This window comes from Odontomachus brunneus, unplaced genomic scaffold (genome assembly GCF_010583005.1).
Source record: "Odontomachus brunneus isolate Ranch 3 - 2012 unplaced genomic scaffold, Obru_v1 Obru_scaffold_039, whole genome shotgun sequence".
In the NCBI taxonomy this organism is placed as follows: Eukaryota; Metazoa; Arthropoda; class Insecta; order Hymenoptera; family Formicidae; genus Odontomachus; species Odontomachus brunneus.
In genome coordinates, this window is record NW_022639489.1 from 1,697,023 (window position 1) to 1,704,751 (window position 7,729).

The following is a 7,729-nucleotide window of genomic DNA, read 5'->3' on the forward strand; positions in this document are numbered from 1 at the left end:
ATGCTCATTGGTCCATACTATCTTATGCTATGCATATGCGCTATGTAATTTTGTGTGTGATGGCCTTAAGGCTAGTGGCACACAGAAAAACGTAAGCAGTAAGCAAATTGGCTAATCACAGTCGCTGATTCTTCTTACGGTCCAAGAATCAACGACTGTGATTGGTCAATTCGCTTAATAAACTTAATAATATCGATGTGATTCGAAGAAAACTATGTTCTTCACAATTTATCCTGTTGGAATTCAGAGTTTATAATAATAGTTATAATAATACTATTAATAACGTTTATAACTTCGTTAAATAAGCCGTGGAAGCATACGTACTTTTCCATGTCGCTGACAGCTATTTTACTATCGATTGCATTTTTCGAGCATTTCTCGACAACCACTAAAGATATAAAAATGACTCAAAGAGCACTATCTGCCCCACAATTCATTTTATTGGAATTGGTAATTTATAATAATATGAATAATACCGGAGACGAAACAACTCGGTCCGAATCTCAGCTCAATAGTTTAGCGGACACTCCAAACACACACTCGGTTCGAATCTCGGTTCGAATCTCGGCTTAATAATTTAGCGTGAAAATTTGGTGAAATATAGTGAGATATAGTGGATTCAACGTTAAGAACGCGACTTTGGTATATTAGAAAATTATTTTCAAGATTCTGGACGTGTTACTGAGAGAGTAGAATGACATTAAGGCACATTGTCATCCAAGAGACGATGCAGAGCGAGATATGTACACTTCACATCACTTTCGATAATACACTTTTGCAAAATTTCTTTAAGTAACTTTAAAAAACTATCCCAGACTTAATTAACTCTTAATAAATTAGCGAAGACTCAAAACACTTCGTTTCGAATCTCGACTAAATAATTTAGCCACAAAACATGTCGGTTTGAATCTCGGCTTAATAATTTAGCGGAAATAGAAAACACGTCGGTTGAATCTCGGTTTAGTAATTTAGCGAAGCCTCAAAACGCATCAGTTCGAATCTCGGCTTAATGGTTTAGCGGAATCTAAAAACACTCGGATCCGAATCTCGGCTTAATAATTTAGCAGTAAATAGTAACATTTCAGTTCGAGTCTTGGCTTAATAATTTAATTTGCTATCTTTAATTTGTCGAAATTTAATTTGTCGTCTTGTAAACAGCAAACGCGTATGCATAAGAAAGTATCTCCGAAGAGATATTATGTCGTATATAATACGACATAACTAGTTATAAATTATTTCAATTAAATAGTATATATAAAGCATACATAGAGTATATATAAAACATACATAGAGCATATATAACGTATACAGAGCATATAAATATGACATGTTGAAATATATCAGTTTAATGTATCATCAAGAAATAATCCGACGAGAAGGAAGCCTGCCAAGTCGAAATTTCAATTGACCATTGTTATGCAAGAATAATCCAATTCAAAAAATTATATGCTTTTATCAATGGATACTCACTTCATATCTTTTTAAACCAAACAAAAAAATTCAAGCCTTATAGATGCTTAAAATGAATTAAGAAACAGTTTTTTTTATTTCTTACCAGTCACGTCTTTTTGCACATTTTTCTAAAGATTGAGCTAGTCAGTACTCTTAAAGAAATGGAAATGCTTGACTCCTTGAATTATTGCGAAAATCTTAGAGCTAAATTCTTTGGTTGGATTATTCTTACGTAACTCTGGCGAACAGCAAATTTCAATTCTTACTTTACTTCTCGTTGGACCCAATGCGATTTACGTCTACGTGCATGCAATCTACGTAAAGTGACGCTTTGTGTCTACTATATGAGCGTCTAAATTGAGTGCTCACCATTGCGCGTCGTCCCACGGTGTCCAGGGTCCACCAGCCATCCTGTCGCTGCAACTGTACTGCAATGGTCCTCACGTCCCACGTCGCCTGTGATTCACTCCCGACCGCGGTAATCTAACGGAGATTTCACGAAAAATCCCGTCACTCTTGGGGGATACACTCCGAGTTTCGAGTTGCGAATCGCGTATGTAATATCGCGAACTGTGTTTTCGAAAAAATGTCGGTTTTTCGGATAAACAATGAGTATGTGCGACGAATTCAGTAACGGTTCGATCGAGTGGCAGTGTATAGCTTTGATACACGCGCGACGCGAATCGAAGGCCGATCTCGCGAAATCTTTCGACGCGTGAGTGAAGTAATTGCGCGAGATTCTCACGTACGACACGGAATATTCCTAATGTAACGTTTCGATGAAGCAGCGTAGTAGGCTACAATATAGCTCCGCAATATTTTTGCGGATAACAGCTCCGTAATACTTTTGCGAAGACAATTCCGTAATGTTTTTGCGGATAACAACTCCGCAATATTTCTGCGAAGCTTGCTCGCGACTCTTCCGCAAATATGATCTGATGAAATTCGCAAACCTATCAAATTAATAATCGTGAACGCGAGCGTAAATGAAAAATCAAAAACTATGAAAATTGAAACGATAGAGATAAAGATTCTATTCAAAATTCACGCGAAGAAAATGTTACGCGTGAGACTTCTGTCTCCTCAACAGATCTGAAATATTGTTGCAAAAACTTCTCCGCGAAAATTTCCCCGCAATATTTTTGCGAAGACAATTCCGCAATGTTTTTGCGGATAACAGCTCCGCAATACTTTTGCGAAGACAATTCCGCAATATTTTTGCGGATAACAGCTCCGCAATACTTTTGCGAAGACAATTCCACAATGTTTTTGCGGATAACAACTCCGCAATACTTTTGCGGAAACAATTCCGCAATACTTTTGCGGAAACAATTCCGCAATACTTTTGCGAAGACAATTCCGCAATATTTTTGCAGATAACTGTTCCGCAATACTTTTACGAAGATAATTCCACAATGGTTTTGCGGATAACAACTCCACAATATTTCTGCGAAGTTCGTTCGCGACTCTTCCGCAAATACGATCCGGTGAAATTTGCAAAAATATTAGGTAAATAATCGCGAACGCGAGCGTGAATGAAAAATCAAAAATTATGAAAATTATGATGATAGAGATAAAAATTCTATTCAAAATTTACGCGAGAAAAATGTTACCACGTAAGACGTCTTCGTTCGATGGAACTTGCCGCGCGCCGCGTAAGTAAACAAACAGTAAGTAAACAACTGCTCGCATGTCTGACTTGTGTGACACCGCGTTTTTCGCGAGAGATCAACGCTCGTTAGCATTGTTTCTATTGTGTCCTGCGTTAGGAAATTCTAACTCTAAGTGAAAAATTGAAAGCTGAAAATTTTCCAACGATCGTGAAATTAATTTTGCGAGCAATTTATATACTCATGTTAGATCACTTCGCGCAGGTGCCGCACGATATCGAATTTTACTTAATAACGAAGCACGAACTTTATGAAATGCAATTGCGATTTAAGCTCACGCGAGAGAGAAAACTGGAAAAATTAACGACCGGCGGAAGATATATGACGCGAATGATGTGATTGCGCATTTTCTGTGGCACAATCTCTGTGCGCATTAGCTCGAAATACCTGGAAGATCGCATTCAATAAAACTAAATAATTGTATAAAATTCTGAATGTTCAGAGCGTATACTCAATACTTTAAGCATTTACTAGATAGTGTTGGGGTTTGATTAATCAAAATTTCCTCCGACAAAAATCGTCGACCAATCAATAATCTAAGTTAATCAATTAATAAATATATGTACATTGGAAGAAAAATACTAGAAAATTTATTTAAAATATGAATTTATGTAAAATATGAATTATCACTAATATTATTATTTGAAAAACCAATCTTCCAACTGTTTCGAGCAGTGTGATTTTTATCAGACGGCACGTACACATACTACAACTACAGCAAAGTAAATCGCATTGATTCAGTAAGCATGCACTACATCGAAAGACTTTTTGTCTTTCTATTATCAATATATTTTTTGTTTTGACTCACCAAACGCCGATCAGAGTAGCCACATTCTGCTTTCATTTCTGGAACAGAAAAATGCCATTTCGATTAGATTCGTGCATTGATGTTGATTTGAGTGAAGAAGACCGACCGATTAAAAAAAAAATAAGCGCGATAATTTTCACGCTGGAAGAATTTTTCGGAATGCATTCATACTTGGAATATTCCACTTTCCTTTTTCTCGACGTTGTAAATAAATCTCTTAATCAGAACAAATCAAAATTTTTCAAGTGGTGATATTACTCAGAAAAAATTCTCCCCGCGTGTAATTACGATTTAATCCGGTCTTTGATTCGATCTTTTATCTCGATTTCGAGCAAGAGAATTATCAATCTTGGCATATTTCTAATTACAAATACTAATTAATGAAGCTCACCTTCGAGCTAACCCCGCTCGGCCCGAGCCGGATCCTTCGGCACAGCAGCCCCTAAGAGTCGGCTGGTCGTCTGCTTCGTCTCTGCAACAGAAAGCAAATTTAATTTAATATTATACACGACAATGGAAGTATTAAAGAACTCGATTTCAAACAAGAGAATTTTCAGTTTTATCGGATTTATCATAATTATGAATTCAAATCAATGAAACTTACCTTCGCGCCAACTCTGCCAGGCCCGAGCCGAATCCTTCGGCACGGCATCTCCCAAGCATCGCATCCCGCTACGTGACTGCGTCTGCTCTATTGGATTTCTGTGACAGAAATTTAATTTAATTTAATTATTTAATAATTTAGTATCAATTAGTTATACGCGACAGCAAAACGAGGAAAAGAAATTGTCGTAACAGCATGCTCGAGTTCCTTCTCAATGCGCAATAAGAAATTATTAAATCATAGCTGAATAAAGAAGTAATAATACCCGATTAATTTATGGATGATGACATTAATATCTGATCGACAACCGTATAATAGTATCCGGCAGTATCAATTAATTATACACGATAGCAAGATAAGGTAAGGAAATCGTCGTAAAGGCCATCACACACAAAATTTCGTAAAAACTTAAATCGTAAACGTAAGGAAATCGACCAATTCCAATCGAGTATTCGGCTCTTCATAATAATAGAGAGGTTACGAAGAGCCGAGTGCTCGATTGGGATTGGTCGATTTCCTTACGCTTACGTTTTAAGTTCTTACGGAATTTGGTGTGTGATGACCTTAACGGCGCAGTTCGTCGAGTTACTTTCCAATAAAAATAATTAAATGACAACCGAATAAAAAAATAATAATACTCGAATAATAAATGATGATAATATTTGATCGGCATTGAGGAACTCGATCGCGACTTTTCTCTATCTAAGAAGTAAAAAAGTAAATGAAATGCGGTAATTACCTGCCGCGATAAAGCCCGCAACACCTGCTCACGTGATAAGTACGCGTCTTAATTCGTCTTAATTATCGCGAAGTCGAAACGCGGTATTAAAAACCGGTACGGAATAGTCTGAAAAATAACGCGACGCTCCCGATGTGCTCGTCTCGACGGTTGAGAGTGTTATGGCGTGACGCGCACGCGGGTTTACATGAACCGGCCACGCTCCCCCCTCCCCCCCTCTCAGTCAGCAGCCAGAATACGCCGTTACGACGGTATGTTTACCCAGTGGAGCTGGGCCTTTGTGGAGCTTAGAGTTTTTGTTGCCCAGGTATTGTTATTATCGATTATTCGATCACCATTATTTCGTTATTATTCATTCGCGAATATTATCACACGACTGTCGAACAAATATCACTACCATTTAATATTCGAGTATTGTTACTTCTTTATTCGGTTATTATCTAATTATTGCTATTACGTGTAGGAAAGCAACTCGGGCGTGCCGTTACGACAATCTCTTTACCCCGTCTTTGTTCAGTTATTATCGCCATTGGTCAATTATTGTTATTCATTCTTGTTACGAATTACTCGATCATTATTATTCCCTTATTATCCGGTCGCGTATTATCATACGATTGTCAGATATTATTATAATTATTATAAGAAAATATTAATATTCGAGGAATAAATAATAATAATAATAATATCTGATCGACAATCGTATGATAATATCCGCGAGTAGATAATAACTAAATAACGATGATCGAATAATCGGTAGTAACAATGAATAACAACAACTGGGCAACTCCAATGATAACTTATTAATGACAAAATAAAGATATTTGTCCTAACGGTAAGTCCCAGTTACTTTTCTATGCGTAATAGCAATAATTAAATAATAATCGAATAAATTAAATAATAACGGAATAAATAAGTAATAATGTTCGAATAATAAATGAATGATGATAATATATGATCGGAATTAAAGAACTCGATTGCGACATTTCTCTATCTAACAAGTAAAATACTAAATGAAATGCGGTAATTACCTGTCGCGGTAAAACCCATAGCACCTGCTCACGTGATAACTACGGGTCTTAATTTGCCTTAATTATCGCGAAGTCAAAACGCGATATCAAAAATCGGCGCGGAATAGTCTACAAAATAACGCGGCAGCTCCAGTTACGCTCGTCTCGACGGTTGAAAGTGTTATCGCGTGATGCTCGAACACGTGCCCGAGTGTTTACATAACCCGGCCACGCGTTCCCCCCCAAGTGCCGCTCAGTCAACGGCCCGAGCGTTACGACGGTACGTTTACCTAGTCTTTATGCAGCCTAGAGTTTTTGTTAGAACTGTTGCCCAGATATTGGTTTTACCGATCATCATTATTTCGTTATTATGCACTGGCGCATATTATCATACGATTATCGAACAAATATTATTATCGCTATCATTTAATATTCAAGTATTATTACTTCTTTATTCGGTTATTTAATTTATTCGGTTAATATTTAATTACTGCCATTACGCAGTAGGAAAGCAACTCGGGCGTGACGTTGCGACGATTTCTTCACCTCGTCTTTAATCAGTTACTATTGTCGTTGCACAGTTATTGTTATCCAATGTTAATAACGATAGTATCCTTTGATGTACAAACGAACACGAAAGTGCAACAAACAGATACAAACAAAATACAAGCTAACTATATATATTTTTTCTTTATAAAGTCGGACGCCAGTGTCACAACGGTCCCGAAAGATTGTCAAGTAACAGAAAGGTGCGATTGCAGGTGTGCGAAAAAAATTTTGAAACGCATAATAATATTCTCCTGCCGAAATAAGTCATCGCGGTGCAAACCGTATTCCCGTCCGATCACGCGTCCTCGAGCAATCAGCCCCGAAAGATTGTCAGGTGTCAAAAAAATGAAATTCCAGATGTGCGAAAAAAAATTTTGAAACGCATGATAATATTCTCCTGCCGAAATAAGACGTCGCGGTGCAAATCGTATTTCCGTCCAATCACGCGTTCTCGAGCAATAAACGCTAAAAGATTGTCAAATGTCGAAAAGGTGAGATTCCAGGTGTGCGAAAAAAAATTTTGAAACGCATGATAATATTCTCCTGCCGAAGTAAGACATCGCGGCGCAAATCGTATTTCCGTCCGATCACGCGTTCTCGAGCAATCAGCCCCGAAAGATTGTCAGGTGTCAAAAAAGTGAGATTCCAGGTGTGCGAAAAAAAATTTTGAAACGCATGATAATATTCTCCTGCCGAAGTAAAACATCGCGGCGCAAATCGTATTTCCGTCCGATCACGCGTTCTCGAGCAATCAGCCCCGAAAGATTGTCAGGTGTCAAAAAAGTGAGATTCCAGGTGTGCGAAAAAAAATTTTGAAACGCATGATAATATTCTCCTGCCGAAGTAAAACATCGCGGCGCAAATCGTATTTCCGTCCGATCACGCGTTCTCGAGCAATCA